This window comes from Macaca fascicularis, chromosome 8 (genome assembly GCF_037993035.2).
Source record: "Macaca fascicularis isolate 582-1 chromosome 8, T2T-MFA8v1.1".
In the NCBI taxonomy this organism is placed as follows: domain Eukaryota; kingdom Metazoa; phylum Chordata; class Mammalia; order Primates; family Cercopithecidae; genus Macaca; species Macaca fascicularis.
In genome coordinates, this window is record NC_088382.1 from 125,250,587 (window position 1) to 125,278,235 (window position 27,649).

At 36.0% G+C, this 27,649-nt stretch overlaps 1 protein-coding gene across 10 annotated transcripts in view; it reads right to left on the reverse strand.

Annotated features, from left to right (window-relative positions):
* TRPS1 (transcriptional repressor GATA binding 1) overlaps positions 1 to 27,649 on the reverse strand; it is a 264,667-nt gene that overhangs the window by 225,355 nt on the left and 11,663 nt on the right. For 3 of the 10 annotated variants that reach the window (XM_045399265.3, XM_073999320.1, XM_045399260.3), the window contains exon 2: positions 6,783 to 6,879. The exons of the other annotated variants lie outside the window; for them this stretch is intronic. The gene's annotated coding sequence lies outside the window, so the exon portion shown is untranslated. The remainder of the gene's footprint in view (positions 1 to 6,782; positions 6,880 to 27,649) is intronic. 10 annotated transcript variants of the gene reach the window in all.

Sequence of the window (27,649 nt, forward strand, 5' to 3'; positions counted from 1 at the left end):
GAATCTATCTAAGCATACACAGAAATACACACAGACCTTTAGAAAAGATTTTCACCATCTGCACCCCAATTAGTAATTTCTCCATCAATCTTGTGGTGGACACCTGTCATAACAGACTAATGGAATACACACACACACACACACACACACACATACACACACACATACACATATATAATTCCAGATTCAGGTATTTTACAAATAATTATTTCAGAGTTTAATTGGATGTTGAAAGAAACCAAAAGTCAGAGGTAGACTTTTTTAAGGCCTATGATCTTCAATGTTGATACATATTCTAACCTGAATTTTTAGCTAATAACAAAAATATTTCGTGTTCTTATTATACGAGCCAGGAACTGTGCCAAGAGTGCATTATCTCATTTGATTTTAATTTGGATGAACCATTCTTTAAGTGCTATTATCATTCACAGTTTACAGATAATGCAGCTAAGACATGGAGAAGTTAAGTCACTTGCCTAGACACAGACCTAGCACATGAACAAGCTGAGTCTGAAGGAATCTAAAGACCACTGCATTTCCCAATGCATTTCTCATAAACACTTTAACAACAGTTAACCAACGCAAAAAGTGATAACATTTTAAGAAACTTACAAGAGAACACAATCTACAAGATGCCATGTTACAAAGGCTGCTATCAGACATATTTGTCTGCCTCTATAGTTATGTCAAGTAAATGAATATACAATCTTCCCAATATTCTCACGACTACCAGATTATCCTAACTTTTGAATCTGCCTCATAATGCCTAACACATCACCAACATTACCAAACTGCATGTCTCTAAAAAGGATTCACTTCTACAAAGCCCTCTACAATTTTCATAAGCAAAACTTAGTCTTCTCCACCGTCACGTGGCACCTTATGCATATCTTCTCTTGAGGTACTTGCCACTTTACACGAAATTATGTGTTTATGTTTTAGGCTACTGGTCTAGACTGTGAAACCCTTCAAACCAGAAAATATATTATGAGTTATATTATTATTGTTAATTCAAAATAATAGATATCCAGTCATCTATGGGATAGTAACCAAAATATAGATATATAATAATTATATATATATACATAGCTACATCTCATCAGTGATCGCAAGCTTTTTCCAGGGGCAGCACACCTGAGGCTCATTTCCATCATTAGCACTGGCAGACTCTGATGGTGACTATTGCAGAGGAATAAAGTATAAGGGATTATTGGCACAAGGGACATGCAAGTTTTTAAAAAGCCAAGTGATACTATTATGCCCTTCCTCACAGTGACAGGCCTATGACACAGTAGGCACTTATTCTTATTGGATGGATGGATAGATGGATGTTGACACACTTGAAAATTTCTACATATTGCTTTTGTCTTCAAGGAAAGTCTGAATCTCTTGATATTAAATAGGCTCAGGAAACTAACAGCTAGAAAAAATGCTACAGTTGTCTCAACAACATAATAACTAACCAAATCAAGACATCCAGGGAATCAAGGCATTAATTTTCTCCTTATTTAGGCTGAAAAAAGAATCAGATATCATAGCTCTAGATCCACAGGCACAGATCAAGCAATGCACAAGTCATGAGAAATAAGAACTATTGAATTTACTTTTTTAATGGTAAATCACAACCATGTTGGTTTGATTTGGATTCCATAAATGTTTGTATAACTTTACACATCAAAAATATCTGTAGACTGATTACACAGAGGAAAGTTCATTAAAAATTGGCACAGTCTCTATATAGTGATAATTCTATAATAAGGGTATAGTAATCAGTAAAATGAATTTGTATGTTTATATATTTGGATGATTATGTATCTTTTATACATGAACATCATATGGTATGTAATAGGTTTATTAAATATATAATGTTTACTACAAATATATGCATTTGTATATATATGTTTTATTTACAAATTTTCATTCTGTATTCTGCAACATTCCAAAATTCAAAATATACTGTACAAGTAGCATAATACATAAAAAATAAATAGTTTATCTTTTAAGAGAACAGCCTGGAACATAAAAAGAATACAGAAAAGCCTCAAACATCTGGATTAGACTCCAAGAAACTTAAAACATTCATAAGGACACAAAACCAGAAGTTTAATTTTAAAATGCGTGTACACACACACACACACACACACACAGACACACACCCCAATTCTCACAGTATTACTTTCTGAATTTCTCAAACTGGAAACAACCTAAATCTGTAACAGCAGTAGAATAGAGTTTTTAAAGTTGTGGTATATGATTATAAAATACAATACCTGTTCATACAACAGAATATTATGCTACAATATAAATGAACAAACTATATACAACATGAATGAATTTTACAAACATGATGCTGATTGTGACACGCCAGACACAAACCAATGTATGCTTTCAATGTATACAAACACGGGCAAAGTTCAAAAACAAGTAGAACTATCTAATGTGTTTAGCAGTCAGGAGAGCGACTGAGGAAGAGAGATCAGGAGGAGCACAAAGGGCTTCTAGAGTACTGGCAACATTGTATTTCTTGACATGAGCGATAGTTACACAGGTGTATTTGTTTTGTAATAATTCATTGAGCTACAGACTTAAGATCTGTGCACTTTTCAGCTAGAGTTTAAGAGTGTGTGTGAGATTTTTCAGTGAAACAGCAGTTGTTCTGCAGAGAGCATGGAGTAATACATTGAGAAGAAACCTTTGAGCTGCAATATTTTGATGAGCAAATCAAGCAATCCAATGGAGTGGAATGGGTCATTGACGCCTCAGGCTGAATTACAGGGGAGAAAGGGCCAGGATGTGCTCTAGCAGGCAAACAGGTGGTAAAAGAAGGAAGAGAAGAGAAATTGAAGAGAAAATAAAGTGTTCTGAACAAATGGGATTTCAAAGGGTGAGGAGTTTGAAAAGAGAGATGAAGGGCAAAAACAAGAGCAGAAAGCAACAGACACCCTAACAGGGGTGAAGATAATCAGAGACAGGGAAACAGAAGAGAGAATAAGAACTCTGTATGTGATTCTGCCAGTGGTGGTGGTGGTGGAAAGGCAAGCACAGACACACATCTGTAGATATTAAATGTTCCATGAGGATGCACTATCTTGATTATATGACAAAGACAAGCTACGTAAAGGTGGAAGAGAACTAACATTTCTTGAGTACTTATTATGTACCAGCCATTTGCTTACTGGCTCACGTAATTTCCCCAGTTGGTTTTCACCAAAAGCCTGCTAGTTATTTAGTAGTCCTATTTGACAAATGAGGAAACTGGAACTGAAAGGGGGTTAAGTTGTAACTGCTTACCCAAGAAGACATGAGGGAACAGATGAAAGAGAGCAAATAAAACAATACTGTGTTTTTTTCAGAGAATTCATGTATCTAAAATTCTAAATATTTTTATAAAGCTGAATAAATGTTGTATTTAAATGAAGTGTGTGCTAGATTCTACCTTCATCTAAGGTGGTTGCTGTAAATCTATGTAATACCAGTAGACCGAGGTATCCCATCTCACTAACAGAATAATGATGAGTGGTTTCTTATTTTGCATAAAAAAGATAAGTTAATAGGTAAAATGCCATCAGTTTTAAACTTTATACCTGGTTAATATTTTCTTGAGACTTTGGCTTCTAGTGTCAAAAGGCTTCTAATGTGTACTAGTAACTAACCAAAAAAAAAAAAAAAAAAAGGCAGCACACAAATGTGTTAACAAGAAAACTGGAAAATCTTATTCCTTAAAAAACTGTTTCATGTGGCATTTAGTCTTTGTTTTGTAGGTACACACTGATATAATACAATCACATTTTATTGTACATAATTTACCCCATCTTTGTATGATATGATAATTTAACACTATTCTATGGAGTTTCTCAGACAGAACCACAAAGTCCAAGACTACAGTCACCTAAACAAGCTTGAGAACTTTGGGTTTAAGCAAAGTAAGAATTAGTTGACTGATCCCCAATCTACAAATGCTTTACATGTTCTAGAAGTCAAAGCATGATTAATGCTTTACATGCTTTACTGCTCTCTACAGGAAATAAGCCTACACATGGATAGAAAAGGATGTTTGTGAAAGAAGCAACATATTACCCAGGAAAAAGCAGCACTCTATAGCATTATTTAAAATTAATCACGTCCATTAATCCTTTTAAATTTTTGCAAAACAGCATTTCATAGTAACAGTTTTACCGGATTATTTCAAAAGCAAATTATTACAGATTTCACCTAAACAGTACTGGTATCTGGTGGTATTACCACCATCTTTATACCTGCTAATGACACCATGTTTACTGAGCCTGCAAACCAGGGTGCTATTCAGGGTGCTATTCAGAAAATACAATACTATTATTTAACTGTTACTTAAATGACTTATCATATCATGTTAAATAACAATACTGTTATTTAAATGACTTAACATATCATGAGAATACCAAACAGTACTTTTAATCTTGTTGTAACATTAAGAATGCCCTGTTTTAACATAAAAATAGAACAAGTTATATTAAGTGTGAGACATTATGGCAGTCATTAAGAAAGACAATTGCAGCCTACTAAGTGTTTACCATCTTCCTAGGTTAAAAAAAATAAATAAAAGATGAAAAGAAAAGAAAAAAGGAAAGAAAAGACAGGTGGTTGTAGGTCCCAAAATATCCTGCCCTGGTTTACTGAAATAAAAGTGGAATTCTCCTTCATGAAGTATCACCAATGTAGTCCAAATGAGCTAAAATAATAGATGGATCCTGGCAGGTAATACATGTAGTCCAGGGTATGAACAGTGAAAAAAACACATGAAATACTTCGGAGAGTGCTAACCAGTTAAAAGATAGCACTGTTCAAGAATATTTTCTGACAGCCAGAATATTGCTTGAGAGATGACTGCTATAGTCTTTAATGCAATAAGTTAGAATAAAGTTAGTGATGTCAAAAGTTCTATACTTTATTCATCTGGGTATCTATCACTTCCCTTTCTCGAAAACTCTGCAAATAATTATCCAAACAAGCTGATACAAGATTTTTTTTTTTTTTCTCCAGAAACCAAGGTCAAAGGTACCTGCTGGCAAAACTCACATAACATTTATTCATTCAACATAGTTTCTGAGGGCCAACTATGTGTCAGGCGTTGAGTAAAGTGTTGAGTAAGGTGTTGAGGATACAACCGTGAACAAGGCAGAGAAGAAACTTACCCTGAGTGAGGTTATAGTCTACCTGGAGAGAAGAAATAAATAAACAAGGAAGAGCAGTGACTGATGTCAGTTTGGTATAACAACAAGGGGTCTGGGGGTAAAAAGGAAGAACACAAACTAGGATAGGAAAAACTGGCAAGGTGAAAAGAGGATTGAGTGATTCCAACAGAAGAAATAGCAGAAGACCTGGGAAAGGCCTGGATGAAGAATGTGGCTTCTTAAGGAACTGAGAGAAGTTCAGTGGTATTAGCAATTTCTGTGGTGTTTGGTTAATTTTTTCAATTCTATGAAATAAAGATTAGCACATAAATACTGTAGAAAATTTCTGTTTTCCTGAAAATATTAGATAACAATGTATCATATGTATTCACAAAAGTTTACAGCAAGTTTTCATACAAAACGTTTACTACTGGATTATGGATAGTTTTTCTACATAATCATGTCAAGTAAAAAAGCATTACTGAAATGACATAAATTTTTTATTTAAAATATTGTCTCTGATTTTGATGCATTTTTTCATTGTCTGATAAGATAATGCCAATAGCCCTGTTTTTTTTTAATTATCAGGAATTAAATACAACCACGTAAATATAATCATTATATTCTCTATATTTACATATTAACATATATGTACATACATATCATTTATTTTAAATTGATCTCTTCCTAAAAGCTTAATAGTCTGGCTATGAAGCACAAGATGACACATTTAATTTTCAATAGGGTTCCTGTTTACTGTGTCACAGATGCAGAGGCATTGATGGTTTTAAAAGTCACTCTTGTCTATCAGGCTGGAAAATAAAGTACCAATGCAACACCAAATGTCATACACACAATTAATTTATTCATAACTGTATTTATTGGGCATATAATATGTTTAAATTCGAAGAGAAAATTATTGCTCTCTAAGAAGCTAGCTACCTTTGTTAAAGAAACAAGCCTCACATTAAACATTTCAGTAATAATACAGGAAGAGACATGATTTAGCACCAAAATGAGCAGTGCAAACAGTAAATTCCCTTGAAAGTAATCAGTTAAGTACTTGGCTGGGCATGGTGACTCACGCCTGTAACCCCAACACTTTGGGAGCCCGAGGAGGGAGGATAGCTTGAGGCCAGGAGTTCAAGACCAGCCTGGCCAACATGGTGAAACTCCGTCTCTCCTAAAAATACAAAAATTAGCTGGGTGTGGTGGTGGGTGCCTGTAATCTCAGCTACTTGGGAGCCTGAGGCAGGAGAATCGCTTGAACCCGGGAGGTGGAGGCTGCAGTGAGCTGAGATTACACCACCACACTCCAGCCTGGGCAACAGAGTGATACTCTGTCAAAAAAAAAAAAAGTAATCAGTATGTACTAACAGTTTGCTATCTTTTATTAATATTTCTATTATTTCTTTCATTCATAATAAAATAACCAATGTGGTCAATGGCAGAGGAAACAGTTAATAGAGATGAGAGTGAAGATTATCCTGAGAGAGAAATAAGAATTGCACAGCTACAGGAGACAGAAAAGGGGATTCCAGCAAACAGGAGTAAAAGAAACAAAAGGTTGCTAACAATATTAACATATGCCAAGAAACAGAGAAGAATCTAGGTTTAAAACAAATGGCTCACATGGAAGACGTGGTTGCCAAGGTTAATAAGATAGAATCTTGAATCCCAGTTGATGACGCTGGACCACTTGCAGAAAGCAGGAAGCCACTTGAAGTTTCTAAAAAGAAGAGATCAGGAAAACTAAACTAGATGTGGTGTGACGTGCAGACTGAAGAAGGGAAAGATAGAAAATGAAGAAAAGTTATGGGTTTCAAAATAAATCTTCAACTCTGATCATAAAAAGAAGTTGGAAATTTTAAAACTTCAGAAATATCGCACAGGTTCAGATAAAAAATGGGCTGACTGATATACACACGTGAGACATTAACGATACTGGAGTTTTCCAGAATTTATGTGCTATGATCATCTTTATATAGCTATATTGGGGTTATGACTATCAATATTTTATTTATCTGTTATTTGTATTCTTGCCTGGACAGTGTTCTTTTGTTGTCATTCATATTGATATTCTCACACCTTAGTACAGTATCCCATAAATGAGTAGGTGCTGCTTAATGAATATTTGCTGCATGAACTTATTGAAGTTATTCATGTTTACTGGACAAGCTTCATGAAACTTACTGAAAAGACAAAAATAGAGCTGATCAACTCACTAACTTAGCTCTTGACACCCATCTGTTTGTTTCCATGGACTGCCTGACTGTACTTAGTGTTTTATTCTAGCCCCGTTTATCCTGATCCATTATAATTCTTAAGTTCTTACACCTGCAGCATTTTATCAGGTTTTCTAAATTATTTAAAAATGTAAACATAGGTTTTCCAAAATGAGCCAGATTTTCCCAGTCCCACTGGGAGCTTTCCCAGAACTTGTTTAAAACTCAATTATGACCCCTAATAGTACATGCCATGTAAATCAGTAGCTAAAATAAGGGTTAGGAAGGCTTCAACAGAACACACCTCTTTATTTCAAGTCAGATCTATAAAAACAGAGACTTGACAGACCTCAGATTTAGGTGCTAAAGGTTGATCTAAAATTCCATTTTACACCAAATCTCCCTCGTAATCACTCAAGTCTCCCAGTGACTCGCCATCCAGACGGAGTTTGTTTTTGAAGTAGGAACGCTATGAAGTCAGGGTACTTTTCCACAGAGGTTAGTAATCTTTGTGTCTATTCCAAAACAATTCCGCTAAGACTCGGCCGTGGAGAGCCCCAAGACATGAGTGCAATGAAAAAAATAGTTTGATTTGTGAATTTGTGTTAAGGTCATGAAGGTACATTTAGGCACAAGCCAACACTGCCTTTAAGGCCAAAAAAATTGACGTTGTTCTCAAATGTGAGGTAACTGACCTCACAAAAAAGGTGTGGGCAGAGATCTCCTTGTAGCTCCAAAAGCAAATCCTGGCAAAACTACCCCTTTGCCAAAGTTGGACAGGATACAGAGAGAACTACACACACTTACGCACAATTTTACACATACACTCAGAAAAGACACAGATTCAAAGGATTATGCAAGCACATTAACCAAAACCAATAGTGGTTTTGGCTGGGTTTTTACCCTCTTCTTTGAGCTTACTCACATCTTCACTTTCTTAATTCCCACAATAATATGTATAACTGGCCTATTTTACAGGTTTTTTTTAAGTGAATAAACAGAAAAGAGAGTACAAATTAAATGAATAAGATAATGCACACTGAAATAGACAGTAAATGCAATGTGCTATAATTTCTTTTATTCCTCCTATCCTTCCCCCATTAGACTATAAACTGCTAACAAGTAGCACACGAAGTGGCCACTCTATATATACTGAAAGAAGATGCCAGCACCCATTGGGAGAAAAAGGTACTTTCTGCACAGGTAAATTCAATCACTATATGATATTTATCTATTTATTTATTTATTTATTTATTTTTGAAACAGGGTCTTGCTCTGTTGTCCCAGCTAGAGTACAGTGGCATGATCATGGCTCATTGCAGCCTTGACCTTCCAGACTCAAGCAATTCTCCTGCTTCAGCCTCCCAAGTATCTGGGACAATAGGCATGTACTACCATTCCGGGTTAATTGAATTTTATATATTTTTGTAGAGATGAGGTCTCCCTGTGTTGCTTAGGCTGGTCTCAAACTCTTAGGCTCAAGCCATCCTGCCACCTTGGCCTCCCAGAGTGCTGGGATTGCAGGCGTGAGCCACAATGTCCAGCAGTCAATCATTACATGATTACAAAACGCAGGCAGCCAAACAATTTTGGGTGGAAGGATAAAAGGAAATTTGACCAAATTTCCCTAGTTTTCACTTTTCAAAGTCACTGACTCTTATGCTTTAAGATCAATGTTTCTCTTAAACAGCTTGTACACTAAAAATACAGTATAAATCAAATAGTGGCCGGGCATGGTGGTTCATGTCTGTAATCCCAGCACTTGGAAGGCCAAGTCGGTGGACCACTTGAGTCCAGCAGTTGGAGACCAGCCTGGGTAACACGGTGAAACCCAATCTCTACAAAACAAAATTAGCCGGGCATGGTGGCACATGCCTGTAGTTCCAGGTACTCCAGAGGCTGAGGCAGGAGGATTGCTTGAGCCTGGGAGGCAGAGGTTGCAGTAAGCTGAGATAGTGCCACTGCACTCCAGCTTGGGCAACAGAGTAAGACCCCATCTCAAAAATAAATAAATAAATAAAAAGTCAAAAAGTGGTAGTAGAATGTCGGTTGCCTGCTTATGTCACTTCACGAGGACACTCGATATAAGACTAATGTCTCTTTTGACAAACTGAGAGACCTTAACTTCTTAAAGTAGTCAATACTCAGTAGTAGTTACATATATTATTGACAGTATAGTAAATGTACAGTATGTTACAGTATTAGCAACACATACCTTCATAGTATCAAAACACCTTAATTCCATAATCTGAATCCAGAGAAAGTCTTAAGAAACATTAAAACATAATTTAAGCATCAACTTTATACTTGATAATTTCAAAAATTTCCAAGAAAAAAAACTCTATAAAAGGCACTTTGCAGAAATTCCTCATGAAGAATTATTAATTTTATGTACCTCTTTCTACCTGAACCTGGTTTGTCCTAATATCCATCTACATGTTAATTGATAAAAGAGACACAAGTTCATTACGGGAATGATAAAACAATATCCTCTGAATTTGATAATGATTATCTTTTCTTTCATGATGGAAAACATGCATTTCCTTAAACCACTGAAGGAAATAACATCCTCTCCCTATTCTACAATGCCTCCCCATGCCTGCCTTTAGGAATCTTTGCAGCGACAAAATGATGAGCATGGAGTTTTAAGCTTTTAAAAGACACAGGTCTACTGTTCAAAAGTGCTATCTGTCATTGTCATTCATGTTCACAGGAATAAGCAAATCATAGTGCTAATATGAACATGCATAAAACAGCAGGTCTTTGGGAAAAACCCTGGAAATGAATTGCTGGTAACTAACATACCTACAGTACGAGTATGTGTTCCAAAGGACTGAAAGCAATACAACTTTACGTCATTTTCTCAACTCCTAAGGTTTCCGTAAGTGTTGAAGGACGTAGTCTATGTTCACATTAGGAGAGGCTATTGGTTAGAGGTAAACTCACATATTGAAAACTAAGTTTTTGGATAATTACAGTTCAAGATGCAACACTCTCATTTATACCCACTCTCCCTTATATAACAAGGAAGCCTCTGAGTCTGACAATAGAACTTCTACATTTATTCAGGTATTTAGGAGCCAGCATGTCGGAAGCAATTCAATTGCTTAAACCTGATTTTACTACCTAACTTGGGGGTGGGGAGGTGTTGCAGGGAACAGTCTGGATTCATATGTATCAAGTTTTCTGTTTTGGAATATAACTTAAAATATTTTTGAAGAAATATGGTAAAGTGATTATCCTTCTGGAACTAGATACACCGACACTGTCACATTAACTCACAGCTTGTTAAATACTGTGCAATCTTTCTATAACATTCTTTGTTATGAGACTAGAATCAGCATATGGGAATTGCTCTTTTCCTGCTAAACTGAAGTCATTACTAACTACTCATCTGTGACATGTACTCTTTCTTGTAACCAGGGATTTTAGCTTCACAAAATTTAGAAACTGCCGCATTGTTTCTTGGCATTGCTTTCAAATGTGACATCATTTAAATTTTGGAATACTCCGTTTTAGCAAATACACTAGTGGGTGCCAGGTTAAAAGATGACTGTCCAAAAAGGGGCAGCAGGGTCTCTGTAGGGAACAACCACAGATTATTCTTTCAATCTATACCATCCCACGCCTTTCACCAGAGGCACACTGAATTACAATGAGCTCAAGAAATACATTTCAAAATGGGTTATCAAATTACCAGCCTATAGCAATGGCTTCCCGTCACTGAAGATCTATATTGAAAAACAACTGTGACATGGAAATGAAAACTCCATTTTCATTTGGGAGGCCAGGGCGGGTAGATCACCTGAGCTCAGGAGTTCGAGGCCACCCTGGCCAACATGGTGAAACCCCATCTCTACTAAAAATACAAAAAATTAGCTGAGCATGATGGCGCATGCCTGTAGCTTCAGATACTAGGGAGGCTGAGGCAGGAGAATCACTTGAACCTAGGAGGCGGGGGTTGCAGTAAGCCTAGATTGCACCACTGCGCTCCAGCCTGAGCGATAGAGTGAGACTCCGTCTCAAAAACAAAACAAAACTCCTTTTTCAGTTTTCCTAATTTCCAAAGTCTACAATATATGTGTAATCCCAGCATTTTGGGGGACTGAGATGGGAAGAATTCCTTGAGGCCAGGAGTTCAGGACCAGCCTAGAAAATATAGCAAGACTCCGTCTTTACAAAAAATTAGAAAATTAGCCAGGCATGATGGCTTGTGCCTGTAGTCCCAGCTATTTAGGAGGCTGAGGCTGGAAGAGCCCTTGAGCCCAAGAGTTCAAGGCTACAGGGAGCTATGATCATACCACAGCACACCAGCCTGGGCAACACAGCAAGACCCTGTCTCAAAAAAAAAATAAAAGAAAACATATATATACACACACACACATTCACTTATTAAAAACACTATATACACACATAATAGTCATATATACGATATGAATATAAACAGAAACATACAGATGGACCTATTGACTCATTTATTGCTGAGCAAAAAAATAATAGAGAACTGTGTTTAAATGACAAAAATGACAGAAAATCACTATTATTCACACCCTCTGAAAGTCTTATTTTGGAAATTTTTGTATGATTTCTAGAACTTCTTCCATTATTTAAAAACTTACATAACCAAAAGAGTAATTCTAATCATCTCATCAATGCACTCTGTAAGCTTCCAGTTATGAAACTTGTGAATTTTATAATCCAAATACAATTCAATAGCAGCACCTGTCAACAAAAATTTAGAATTAGTACTCTCAGTTAGGGACATCTTTTCTATCAAATAAAAAATAACTCCAAAGGTGCATGGTAATTTCTCCTAGAAAATATGAATGACTGTGTCAGTGTTAAAAAAAAATGCTTTGATAACCTAACTCCAGCAAAAACATTAGTAATTTTAATCATTTTTATTATTCCCTAAAAAGACATATTTCATTAATGTTTTTATCTCTGATATTCAAAGCATGCTTACTTCGTGAAAAAAAAAAAATATATATATATATATATATACAGGCACACCTCAGAGATACTATAGATTCAGTTCCAGACCACTACAATAAAGTTAATATTGCAATAAAGCAAATCACATGAATATTTTGGTTTCCCAGTACATATAAAAGCTACATTTACATTATACAATGGTCTATTAAGTGGGTGATAGTATTATGTCTAAAAAATGCACTTAGTTAAAAACATTCTTTAATGCTAAAAAATACTAACAATCATCTGAGTCTTGAGCAATTTGTAGTCTTTTTGCTGGTCTTGCCTCATCGTTGATGGCTGCTCAGTGGAGGTTTTTGCTGAAGGTGGGGGTATCTATGGCAATTTCTTAAAACAAGGCAACAATGAAGCTTCCCACATCAACTGACTCTTCTTTTCATGAATGATTTGCTTGTAGCATGCAATGCCATTTGATAGCATTTTACCCACGGTAGAACTTCCTTCAAAACTGGAGTCAGTCATCTCCAACACTGCTGCTGCTTTATCAACTAAGTTGATGGAATATTCTAAATCCTTTGTCATTTCGACAATGCTCACAGCATCCCCACCAGGAGTAGCTTCCATCTCAAGAAACCACTTTCTTTGCTCATCTTTAAGAAAAAGCAGCACCTCATCCATTCCAGTTTTATCAGGAGATGGCAGTAATTCAGTCATATCTTCAGGCTCCACTTCTAATTCTAGTTCTCTTGCTATTTCTACCACATCTGCACTTACTTCCTCCACTAATGTCTTGAAGCCTTCCAAGTCATCCATGAGAGTCGGAATCAACTTCTTCCAAACTTTTGCTAAGGCTGATGTTTTGACAACCTCCCATGAATCACGAATGTTCTTAATGGTATCTCGAATGATGTATCCTTTCCAGAAAGTTTTCAACTCACTTTGTCCAGATCCACCAGAGGAATCACTATGGCAGTTATAGCTTCATGAAATGTATGTCTTAAATAATGACTTGAATTTTGAAATTTCTCCTTGATCCAAGGACTGCAGAACGGACGCTGTGTTAACAGGCATGAACATAACATTCATCTCTTTCTACATCTCCATCAGAGCTTCTGGGGTGACTGTGTGCACTGTCAGTGAGCAGTAATACTTTTAAAAGAATCTTTTTCCAAGTAGTAGGTCTCAAAAGTGCACTTCAAATATTCAGTAAACCATACTGTAAACAAATGTGCTATCCTTCAGGCTTTGCTGTTCCTTTTATAGAGCACAGCCCCACAGAGTAGATTTACCATAATGATTAAGGGTTCCAGAATCTTTGGAATGCTAAATCAGCAACGGATTCTACTTCAAGTCATCAGCTGCATTAGCCCCTAACTAGTCAGCCTGTCCTTTTAAGTTTTCAATCCAGGCATTGCCTATTCCCCTCTAGCTATGAAACCCCTAGATGGCATCTTCTTCCAACAGAAAGCTGTTTTGTCTCCACTGAAAATCTGTTTTTTAGTGTAGCCACCTTCATCATTGATCTTAACTAGATCTTCTGGATAATGTGCTACAGCTTCTTCATCATCACTTGCTGCTTCACCTTGTACTTTTATGTTATGGATATGACATATTTCTTTAAAACCCATGAACCAACCTCTGCTGGCTTCAAACTTTTCTTCTGCAACTTCTTTATCTCTCTCAGCTTTCACCGAATCAAACAGAGGGCCTTGCTCTGGATTAGGCTGTGCCCGAAGGGAATGTCATGGCTGGCTTCATCTTCTCTCTAGCCACTAAAACTTTCTCCATATCAGCAATAAGGCTGTTTTTGCTTTCTTATCATGTGTGTGCTCAACAGAGTGGCATTTTTAATTTCCTTCAAGCACTTTTTCTTTGCATTCACAATCTGGCCATGTGGCACAAGAGGCCTAGTTTTTGGCTTCTCTCTTTTTCAGCATGCCTTCCTCACTAAGCTTAATCATTTCTAGCTTTCGATTTAAAGTGAGAGACATGAAACCCTTCTTTTCACTTGAACATTTAGAGGCCACTGTATGGTTATTAATAGGTTGAATTTCAAAATCTTTGTGTCTCATGGAATAGGGAGGACCAACGAGCCCCAGAGAGACAAGGGAACAGCCAGACAGTGGAGCACTCAAAACAAACACATTTATCAATTAAGTTTGCCATCTTACGTGGGCAACACTCATGGCTCCCCAAAACAATTACAATAGTGACATCAAAGATCACAGACCACCATATCAGATATAATATAATAATAATGAAAAGGTCTGAAATATAGCACGAATTTTCCAAATGTGACAAAAGAGACATAAGGTAAACACATATTTTTGAAAAAATGGTGATGACCAATTTGCCTGACGCAGGGTTACCACAAACCTTTATTTATAAAAAAGGTAACATCTACGGAGCGTAATAAATAAAAGTGTAATAAAACGAGGTATGCTTGCATATGTATATATGTATATATACACACATACACACACACACTTAGCTTGAAATTTAGGATATGTGGTTATAACTCAGAATCGCTCTGCTATAGAGTACACCCTACAGTGACTATGGAATCACACAACTTCTATTTATTATTCTCCTGCTGAAAAACTGGGTGATCTCAGTAATAACAAACCATGTTTATTAACGAAGTGCTTATGATCATGTAGGACATATCCCACGTAATCAAAATAAAACTTCTAAAATATCCAGCGAGAACCACAAAACATTATCTCTAAAATGCTACTCCTCAAGAAAGGTCCTGATATATTCAAAATTAAAACAACCTACTGAAAAATAAGACAGTCATTAGTTTTGAGGAGGAATTGTGTGCTCATTTTGGAAAAGAGGAAAAATGTCATAAAATTAATGCAAAAAAGTAACTATAAGAGGAAATCTCTGGATATCAAAATGTCATATTTTTTAATCCCATATTAAAATTAGGTGCCAATACAAATATTAAAAAAAAAAAAGATGGCACATATCATTAAAGGCCCATAAAAGGCCATTAAGGCAAAGATGTACAACGTGAAAAAAAATGCAAAAATACTTCTTGCAAGTTTTTCCAATTTAGACCTTGAACTCGGCACTACTGAATACCAAAGCTTATAGAAGTGAAATTCAAACATAACAGAGCTTTTGAATTTAAGGCATGTATTCTACCAAGGTATGACACTGAGCTAACCTTTCGGGATAATATAATGCCACTCTTTTCTACAATAGCTGACGGCTAGAATGCTCAGTTTGCTCCTCTCCGTAAATATCCTAAATATAATTGTTAAAATTAAAAATAAAATAAGGCCTTAGAAATACTATTTTGAATAGTCTAAGCACTCCCATAGTTAATGATATACAGAAATTACAAAGATTGGAAACAGAACAATCATTATCATTATTTATAGAAATAAATATTCAGTCGTTTGACATTCACCAAACCTGTTTTACACATCTTATCTAAACTGATTCTTCTCCCAAAACCTGTGCCCAGGTACTATTACTCACAGCCTATGGGTGAGAAGACTGCACTCTAGAGAAATTACAGAATTACTTTAAGACTGGTTTTATTCCAACAGAGCTACATCACAAAAAGGAAAACATAGCTACAACCTATGGGACTTCTAACCATAGCTGGACATGAGTATATTCCAGATAGTCGCGTGTCCCAAAAGGCACTGTGATGACTGAACTTTCTTTTAATTTGTATTGTGCATTTCTGGAGAACAAATAAACTCGAAAAGAGGTCAAAGTGCTCATTATAGAAAAATGCAAAATAAAACAAAAAGTTCAGAAAATACTGTGATCCACATTTATGACAACTGAAATAAGAAGTATGCCCCCCATACTGTAGGACTGGCTCCTCCAGAAATATATGGTGGACCTAAAGTCTTTATTATTTGAATATTAAAGCACAGTTTCTGGTGCTGTGCTTTCAGTACCTTTCTTCTAACAATGTAATTATTTAGCTTAGACGTTTGATGGCAAACTGTAGTTATTAATAATTGGTTTAGTATTATTTTTATCATGAGGTCATGGTTTTCTTTTAAACACATTACTTTAAAAAGAGTTGCCGTACTAAATCATACATTAAAGGGATTTTTTTGTAATAAAGCATCTCTAATTTTAAATACTATCACTTATGAAATCAACTCATGTTGTCAACTGAAAAATTCTCCCCTACAGAAAGCAATACTAGAAGTTGAAGTGTTGCAAATTAAAAAGAAGAATCTAAACTTCCCCATTTTAAAAAATATATATTTTAAAGTTAATGAAGGGGTCCAGAGATAAATCCTGTTACCTACAATTTAAAATGGCCACCTCACATCCAGTTATATATCAACTATTTTCTTTACCTAATATTAGGCACACTGGAAATCTCAAGGCAAAAATGAAGCAGTTGGATACAAATTCCATGAAACAATATAGCTCAGTTATTGCAAAATATCTCTTGTGGAAAAATTTCAGAACAGCTCTACTAAAAATACTAATTTTCCTGATATGGCCTTACTAATATAGACTTCTAGAAAAGGAAATTAATACAGAGGGTATAAAAAGCGTGCCCTTAAGAATTAATTTGAAAAGAAGCTTGATGATGTAAAGAAGGCAAAAACTTGATAGGGATCCACGTATAGCAACTGTCTTAAAAGTTCATAATTTAAGAAAAATAAAAGGCCTCAGTTCCCAGAATGCTAAAAATATAGTAGCCTTATATACATATACAGCCTTAGCCACTCCAAAAGGCTTCATGTGCTTGTAAAACTATTACATTATAAGGTAAATTTTGATTTACTGAATATGACTTTCTTTATAGTTTCTGATTGAGAATGCATGAGACACACACTTCCATCTACTCCAGAATGTTTATGTAAGTAAATATACTTCAAAGTATCAGAAACACTTTAAGCAGCTCCTTGAAAACTCTGTATGAGAAAGTACATGACTAATTTAAAGACTAATAATACATTTTCATTAATTAAAAAACTAGTACTTTATCTCAGTTTTAGTTATCTCAATAAAAAATGGGCAATTTTGTTATATTCATTTGAGGTTATTTTTTCAGGCTGTCCTTCTTTGCCTTATTCCTGGACTCATTAATAATCTATGCCATCATTTTAAATTTTTTCATATTTACATTAGTGCTTAATTTTAATATGTGACTTTAAAAAAATGACTTTTTGATAGCCAGAGATCTCCTCCCATAGTAAGGAACTCTCTTTTTTGCATTAATCTCATGCCTCTTACAGGTCGCCCAATGATCACAGGTGAATAATAAGATTTAAGGATGAGTAACTGCTGATGAACCCAATTTGGGATCTGGCAAGAGGAAATTAGAGCGTCAAATAAAGGAGGGGCGGCAGCAAAGAGGAAGCAAAAGACAAGACAAGAGGGAAGAGAGTTTATGGAGAAAGGAAGCCAAGTTGGGAAGTGGGGAGAAGGGCAGGCTGGCCAGGGGATGCGACGCGACAGAGCAGAGGGAGTGGGGAGAGGCGGGCAGGAGGCGGCCTCCACGCAGCTGGCAGGGCAGGCAGCGCTGGGAGAGGGAGGAGGAGAGAGAGGCTGCAAGCACCGCGCAGCAGCCGAGGATGAGCGAGGTAACCGGAGGGAACGGGCGCACACAACTGCTTCCGCAGGACTTCCTGCGATAACACGCCCACAGCCCGGGCGCCGAGCACGCGTGGTGGCGGCCTCAGGCCCGGGGCTCCTGAGAGAGCGAACGCCAGCGACACACACGCAGCTCCTGTCGTGTCGCCGCTGCCGCCTAGGCAGGGCCGCAGACAGCAGCCTCCTTCCCAGACTCAGCCAACTCACTCTCACCGTAGTTGCTCCAGAATCCGTGAAAAGAAAATGCAACGCTATTTCTGTTCCTGATCTGCAGTTCTGATTTTTTTCTCTTCTTAAAAATAAAAGGAAAAAATTTTTAAAGAAAATGTCCTTTATTATCATTACTATTACTACTATTTTTATTTCTCTGGCTACACTATCCATTAAAGCACACTGAGTCTTTAAAGCTCTTTCATAAAATATAAATTACTTAAAAATCTAACCGACACACTGGATAATAACTGATGCAAGTACTGTTTTAAGTCTAACCCAAACCACGCTTTCTTTTGTGTGTGTGTGTTTGTAACACACATAAGCCACCTCAGATTCAAAGCTGTCAAGACCCCATGTGAAGCAGGGGTAGTTACCCAGGAGTATAAATACACTAAGAAATACAAAGCCATAGGATTATCAGGACAGTACCACATCCCTGTCATTCAACAACTTCCCCTTACAAGAGGGTGCTGATCACAGACTTTTTACTGTAATGGAGCCAAGAAGAGAGTTACTTAAACTAATAGAGTTCTTTTTTTAACCAGAGACAGCACATATCGCTACAGAAAGAATACTGGTTGGATGTTTCCTGAATTATTACTAAAAACATTTGTTTAAATGTCTCGTATATAAAGGTGACGGCCTTATCTCTCTGACAATGAATTAGGGCCTAAGGAGAAAGCAAATTGGAACAGTGTTAACATTAAAAAGTCATCTAGTCTTTGAAATACTATTATAATACTACCTTGGAAGATAGAGCAACTCAAATCTTGTTCACCCACGAGATAAGAAACAAAGTAGAGGGAGCGTCAGCTCTTAGAGCCAGGGTGCCTGGACTGAAATCCTGACTCTGCTACTTGCTACCTGTTGTAGCCTAGGCAATTCATTATACTTTCCTGAGACCCAGTTCTCTCCATTCTATAAAACGAACATGACAGCACTTTCTACCTTAAGTGAAGACAATACACAGCAGACTGCTCAACCAATATGAACCAGGATCAGCCTTTTAAGGCGGCCCCAATGGAAGACGAACCTCTTGAAACGCAGCCTTTCCCCGGCCAACCTAGCTCACCTATGGCCTGTGGTTGCGCTCACTTTTATTTAGTAATCAGTGCTTAGCTGCACATCTACCAAGTCAGTTATTACTACACGCAACTCATTTCTATGCAAACCGTGTCCAGCCTTTGGGCAAAGTTTGCATGCCCTCTGCTCCCTGATGTTCACAAGTGAAAACACTAAGCCCAACACATTTAATAATGTCCTCCTTCCCATCATTAAAGGGCACCATGCAGCTTTAGCAGCCAGGAAACTAGCCCAGCACACATGCTGTGCAGCTGGCAATAGAGGCATCTTCAACAGCATCCACTCCTACATACAGTCTGATAAGGAACATTTTAATGGAGCCAAAACATCCATTTCCTTCCTCTATTTCTGCATTTAGCAAACAGGAGAGCTGGACAATCATATCAGGGATTATGAAATGGCCACTAAGGCTACCAGAACAGCAGGTCTAAATTTCGCCTACTCACTTTCAACCAAAAGTATGCACCCTTTCAGTTGTGGAAAAGTACAGAGGATTTTAAAAACCCCTACTTATTAACTAGCATGTACTCTACAGTGAAACTGTTTCTACTGTCGCTTAATTTGCAAAATCCAAGCAGATATTACTTTTAAAAATCCAGTGAAACTGTTTCTACTGTCGCTTAATTTGCAGAATCAAAGCAGATACTACTTTTAAAAATCCAACTATCCCTTTCAAAGGATTTGTAAAGTTGCTTACAGACTTAAGGTGACATCAGAAAAGCATGTTGGTATAATGCAGTTAGCTAAGGTTTCTAGGAAGCTTTGGAATGTTTTGTTTTTAAAGAAGGGATAGATAAGTGCAAGTCCTACAAGTAATGAACTGTCCTAGAAGCAAAGAAATTCATTAAACAGATCTCCTTGATTTCTCCTTCATGGTCCCATGTCCATACAGATTTGGGAATGCACAATAATAGCAGGGCTTAATTTTCCAGAGCTGTTTAAAGTAATATTTAGGTGCTTAACAGAGTTAAATGTTAAATCAAAGGGACTTCCCAATTCTCAGATAAAATAATTTTTTAAGTTAAAAAAAAGAAATTCTTAAACTTCAAAATTGTTCCCAGGCTTTTAAGACAAAATTAAAAGTGATTAGTAAAAATCAAACATTCAAAGAAATCTCAGAGGCATTGTTGTTCCAACATGAAAAACGTCTCAGCAGTTATTATTCAGTTATCGCTTGATTGGCTATCACTCAGGGAAACAGGAATATTAAAAATATTTGAGCAAAGAGGAATACAATATCCTCTTGCTGCCATAAACCTGGGCATCTTAAAGCAACGTTACCTATGGTTGTGCTCAGCTCCTAACCCTACTCATCAATATTCATGTTACATCTCCTGAGTCTAAATCACCCTTGCCCCCTCAGCATGCAAGCATTGGACCCACTTACAAGTAACTTTCATCCTGAAGCCAAGACATAAGCCATTGTCCTCAAACATCACAACACAACCTTTGGGCCTGAGAATATTCAAAACATGGACGTTAAAAAGGCACATTTCTGACTCATGACCTTAGAGCCTAACGCTGTTATCCTCAGTTAAGGACACATCATTTATCATCTTGCATCTCTGATGAGTTCATGGTGTCTCACATATAATATCAGTAAAGTACAAGGCTGCTTGTGTTCTCCTTTTCCTATATTTTTCAAATGAATTCAGGCTTCCCCTTTGCCTTAGTTTCACTGGCACTGTTCCACTTCGCTAAATGACATTAATCGATAAAAGGCAGGATTTGAAAGCACACTGCAAAATACAACATACTACGTTGCAACCAGTGGTATCCTACCTTAGGAACGATACATTAGGGCAAACATCAAGAAACATATATAACTTATGCAATACCAGGTAATATTTATTTTCTGCTGAAACCTCACAAACCAATTTCACAATTTTCTTAGTACCTGAAAGTCTATGTTGCCGGCCAAAGTGTTCTTCCCCTATGTTCCTATTTAATGCAACACTTTTGAGAACTACTGCATCCAAGTCATTTGTAAAGGGAACAAAAATGAATTAGGTATGCTCTCACTCTCCTCAGGTTCGTGATGCCCAGTAGCTCCTGGTATGAGCTATGCTAAAGCCACACATAAATGGGAGCACAAGGCGAGGATGTTTTAACCTAAATGAGCAGAAGTAGAAAGTTTCAGGAAGAAGAATATAGAAGCAAACATACCGAGGAACAGGTAGAATCCCTGTAGTTACGGCTGCATAGAAGGCATTTCATAAAGAGGGAAGAATATGAACAAAAGTCAGTGTGAGAATGTTCTAGGACTAGAAAGCACTACAGTAAGGATAGACACATGATGTAGTACAGATGGAACTGGTAAATTGGGGGCAAATTGAAGGGTCCTGAATGCCAAGTTAATGATGACAAACAAGTTTAAAAGCAACTACTTAAGGAGGCTGAGTTCCATATTGGAACTCAGAACCAAGTTAGGTCTAGAGGTGAAGGCTCAGAAGTTATTTCATTTGGATAAGAAGCTAAAAGCATAAAACCCTCCAAGAAAATTGCATAGATTAAGAGAACATTCAATGACAGACTAGAACAAGTGTGACAGAGATGCAGTGCCTGGAAGCCAAGCCAGAAGAGATACTCAAGAGAATGGCTGGCAGCATCCAATTCATCTGAGAGATGCAGTCAGATGGAAAGACCATTGGGGCCTGGCTTCCATGAGGCTACTGGCGACTTCAATACAGCAATGTCAACAAACAGAGGAGCCTTGGCAGATATCGCTTAGTTGAGAAATGGAGATTCACATGAAATGAAACCCAGATTCGGGCATTCAATATTTTCTCCACTCTGAGGTTATTTTTATTTTTATGTCTGAGTAGGTTTCTCTTTTATCTGAAACAGAACAAACTCCGTATCCAACTTAAAAGCATTCTAATTAATAAATCTCAACAAGCAACGTTTTGACTTTACCATGTCACTTGCAAGTTGAAATCCATCTGGAAATAAATAAAAAGTAGCTGTTTGTTTTGTTTTACCTTGTCTTGTTCTAAACTTTCAAAGGAGCCATATTCAATACTTGTTGTTACCTAAAATCCATCCCTTGCTTAAAACCTAATCTATCTCTCAGCTTCATTAGCCATGTATAAGGTATAGAATTGCATTTGGACTCTTCCTAGATTCCAAGAATGGTCCATAATCAGTCTACAACTGGATTATAATCCAAATACCAGAAGATAATGCTATTTAACTAGCTTCTATAAAATATCCACGATAGTCTGTGTTCACAAATATGCCTCATGAGAACAATTATAAAATAGTTTAAAGAATGTCTGAAAAGGAGTTTTCCAAAGTAGGTGACTGCATTAGCATAGTTGTGATTCAGGGCATTTTCAATACAGTTAAGTGTATACTGATTTATCAGGAAGGTAAATCCCTTAAGAGGTGGAAATAAACATTAAAATATAGCAACTCATCTTATTTAAACCTTATCTGGATATCACCTGTTATAAAAACCAACCAAAAAATAGTGCTTTCTGATAGACAAAGCCCAGAATAAGAACTCTGTTGCCTTATTTTGATCTGCAATGCTAAGAGTACATGAAAAGGTTCTAATCTCTCAAAATCAAAGAAGAAAACGAGATATTTTACATACAGGGGGAGAATTATGTAAAAAATAAATAACATTAACAAAATCATTAAGAAAAACTAGGGCTCATAAGCACTGATAGGGTTTCCTCTGGTTCTATAAGGTATACAATGAATGACAAATTATAATTCACAGTCTGGGTGAAAAATAAACTTTGCTATATAGAGATAATAGCCACAGGACGAGAAGGAAAAAAACTAGATGATTATGTAATAATAATGGAAGTTTTCAGCCTTTCTTCATATAGTACGCTCACCACACCAAGAAAGAAATTTTACGTGGGATGATCAGCATAATAGTCAAAATAGTTCCTTAACCCATTTTAAAATTGCTTTTTAATGTTAAACATCATTCTATAATTTTCTGATTTAATTGATTATATCTGATGGAATGAGTAAGATTATTTTCCACCAGCAAACTGTTTCATTTAAAGGAATAACTATTTACAAGCTATTTATAAAAAAGGCTTTTCACTTGAAAGAAACATTAAAGAAACAAAAACAAAAACAAAAAAGACAAGGCTGCCTTCTGGCTAAGAGACAGAGAGGAAAACCCATGCAAATGAAAGTACAATGTCTTCTTCACCCTGCGACTCAGGATGAACTGAACGGGGTTCAAATACAGACCCTGGATCAGCCCAGGTGTTTCCAGGGCCTGACACACCTCCTCCTCCTCCACCTCTTCCAGCATTTCAAAGACATTTCTGGAGCTATGCTCTGAAAGAGCTTGGGGCTGTCTTAGGTTCAACATCTTTCTGCATGATTTTAAAGAAATATTTACCACAATTCTTTAAAATCCAGAGGTGAAAATGACAACAGCATTGGGGTTGTAATGTGTGAATTTCACTTATGCAGGCATTCACCCTTTGGACTATACAATATAACTATTAGGTCTGGAAGACAAGAAACAAGGGATTTAAGTAAAATACCTCAGAAGTCTAAGAAGACAGAGAATTATTCCTGTATTTCCACTCCAACAAAGTAAATGATTAAAATTAGCTTAACTGTAATCAATAAACATAAATTGCATCCATGTTGTATGGTAGAGGCATGGCTAAAAATGGAAAGTTGAGAAATTCTAAAAGAAAAATAGAGGCATTAAATGTACATTTAAATTATTTTCACTACATTTGAAGTTGAAATTGATCATTCAAAAGACAGGATTCACAAGGAAAGTATTTAAAATAAATGAGGTTCTTTTATTTTTCTTTCATTAGTTTTTTATAAATGCTGAGGAGTTTATGTAAAACACCACTTATGGTTTTTCCAGCCAGATTTTAATAACTAATTGCACATTTCAAGCCTAATCTCACAGATGCTGTCTACAGTTTTTCAACCTGCCAAGGGAATTATGGCGTTATGAATAAAGAAACATCCATTTCATGGAAGATAAAAATATCCTTAATTCAAATGGACTATTTTTAAAAATATTACTCTCTATATAGATAAATGTTAAAGCTGCTTTAAGCTAAAGGAAAAGAGTAATACAAACTTAGCTTCTTATTAATGACCATTTTCATAACCAGTTTTTCAGTACCAATTAGATTTTATCTAAATGAATTCAACATTTCTATTGCTAAGGTGTTTGAAAAAAGCATTAAGCCTAGATTTTTCGCAGTAATTCTTTAACTTTCTGTGACAGCTTCTAAACATTTGATACCCATCAATCTAAATTATTGATAAAGAAATCATGTGAATAGATCAACTGATTCATTATGATCATCAATTTCTCACTGCATCCTAATAAATGACATTTTAATTCTATTCTCATATCCATGTGCAAAAAGAAAAATAAAGATTAATGAATCTTAACTAGTGAGCAGATTTCCTCAGCAAACATCAAAATCATCTAGTGTTTGACATATGAATGAGGATGGTGAACACACCCAAGTTCTAGTTCAGTCCTTTAACCAAGTAGGGGGAAGTCACCTTTATGTTCAGTTTTTTTGTTTATAAAATAAGATCATGCTAGAATGGATAGTAGTTCAAGTCCTTTCTGTCACTCAGAATAAAACATGACCCAGTGGTCACTCTGATATACCTGAAGTCAAGAGAAACAAAGAAGTAAAACCAAACTTGAACGGCAGATTTTAGACTGACCAGCTGAAGAAAGTTCCACCATTGAGATAAGAAGTGTTTCCTTGGCCAGGGTCTATTTCTCCATAACAGAATGTTAGAAGACTCTTAAGCCTAAACCCTTATTTTTTCCTTTTATGGGAAGCTGAACATTGTACACTTTGGCACAATGTGTCCAAAGCAGAATAGATGGGGGCCAGCTCTTATAGTGAAATCACAGAACTAAGCGAGTCACCATTTACCCTACAGCTGACTTCAGAGAGGCGATTTCATTTATTCTTCTGTTTATGTGTTTTTGCGCATGGTTTTATTAATGTAACCTAATGAAATAAAATGTACATTCTGTTAGCTCAGAAAGTCACTTAATATATATGTACATGATCTTTTGCCAAAAAAAAGAGTTGATCAATTATTTTTACAATGGTGTTTATGAAAAAAAAAAAACCCTACATTCTCCCACATTAGGAAAAGATGAAAAGAGCTATTGAACTTTTCATAATTTATCTGTACATAGACGCTTTGAATTAAATCTAAAAACATCATCCTGCCTCTTCTATTGTATTCCAAATGGGCAAATTTTTTAAATTACACTTTCAAAATAACACGTTAACAAGATTCAAAATCAGCACATTATCTTAGTTACACAACACCGATGTGATTACATCGGACCAAACATTTTGGCAAAACGTTTGCCTGACATCACAGGAACCAAACAAGGGGGTGGCTAGTTGAAATGTCCACATTTGTACCAGTGGAGACACCAAAATATTGTTAAATACACTCTACTAGCAATAGAAATAATGAGCTCTCTCAGAACCAATTCCACTTTCCAGGGCCTAGTATGGGTAATGTATTAGAGATACTAAGTTTGCAGTTTGGTATCTGAAATTTACTTAGGGCCTAATGCATTTATTCCTCTAATGAAAATGTTTTCTAATAGTATTCAAGATGTATGTGCAGAGCTGTTACTTGTTTACAGTAGCCGCTTATTTGTCTTTATACATAATCATAATTTAAGAATGCCGATCATCTCAGGCAAAGCGGTCGAAAAACAAAAACAGCCGACAAAACCAGAGAAAGCTTTCTTTATTCTAAAATGTCTTTATATTAAAATATGTCAGATTAAAGTCTCCACTCTACATACAGATTTAATTTTAACCCTGTGTCTGGGTAGTATTTTAAATTTTTTTATCTCTTTCGGAGAATTCCACAGAACTATCTTAAGCTAGTTTCAAACCTGGTAAAAGTTGTGAGTTCTTTTTTTTCTTTTTCCTCCCATCAAATTTTGAGATATAAAATGCATCATGTCTAAATGAGAAACAATCAAATGTTATAGTATTTTACATCATTCATAGTTTTCAACTAACCACAAAAATACTATATGATAATTTTCCAACATCACTGTTTTTTTGAAGTGAAAATGACTTATGAAAGGATTTCGCTCTAACTACTCTTTAGAAATGACCAAAATATCTTATCATGAAAAGGTGTGACAGGAGAACTGAAATCACTGATGTCTCAATTTCTGATGCATCAAAACGTTTCTGAAAAAACAACACAAGAGAAAATAATACAAAATAAGTGCAAAATTCATTTGCGTTTTATAGGCAATAACAAAGTTTCTAGAATAAGAAAACCCCAAAAAGATAAAGTACTTCCTCTACTTTCTGATAAGCTTTAAAAGAAAAAAACTAAACCAAGCATTTCACAATCAATGGACTTCAAGTAATCCAAGAGAATTTGGGAAACATTTCTCTAAAAACTAATCCAGAACACAAGGTGTCAGTTTGGAAATAATGGAAGCATATTTCGTTTTAAAAATCTGAAACTTTTTAAAGACAAAAATTCAAGTTAACATCCCAGTGATTAACTCTGGAACTGCTTAGCCAAAAACAACTTTCGGCACTTAAAACATAAAACTGTCAGTTTCCTCTGCTTGGAGACAAAACATACAAAAAGCAAACATTCACAGTTATATTTTCCTAGACATGAAAGATAGAACTAACTTTCATAAAAGGTGATCACTCTGAGTATTTCTACCTGCTATGATATTCATGTCGTAGCTCCTAAAAATCAGTTACAAATTCCAAACCTCAGAACTATCCTTAATAGATGGCTACTATTCCAGTTTGCGTTACTCCCTAAACTTGATGGAAATACAATCATTTATTGAACTACACTAGCTCAACGCATAAATATGTTAAGCAGCCTGTGACTGATGTTATTGAATTTATAAGCTACCAGAAACAAGTAAACTCCTTACTGTAGACCTCAAAGAGTTGATAACATGATACTTGGCATTCTACTTCTTGGGAATCTAAAACATAATGATATTGAGAATCTTTTAAGTATTCTTCTGCCCTAAATCCAGAAAACATGACTTTCAAGCATCATCCATGGTCAAATGGTCAAATTCATATTTATAAACTTGGAATAGAGAGTTTGGTGGAAGTATTGCATAACTAAAATTGATTTTTTTTTTAAAGCCAGAACTATGTCATAGTTGGTGCTTGTAATTGTTTCAAAACTATACAACTTTATTTAATTCCATGCAATGCATTTCCTCATAGAAATGGAATAGCAAACTCCTACTCAATAGCAAACAATAAAATAAAATAAAATCAAGTATGTAAGCTTCTTCCTCTTCTTAGACACTGCCCCCAAAATGGAAAAGTTATACAGAAAGTAAGTAAAAATCCTGCAGCTTACACATTTTTGCACTGAGAAGGTAAATCCTTACTCCAGAAACCAAAATATTAGACCCCAAACAGTGTGGAGGGAAGAGGG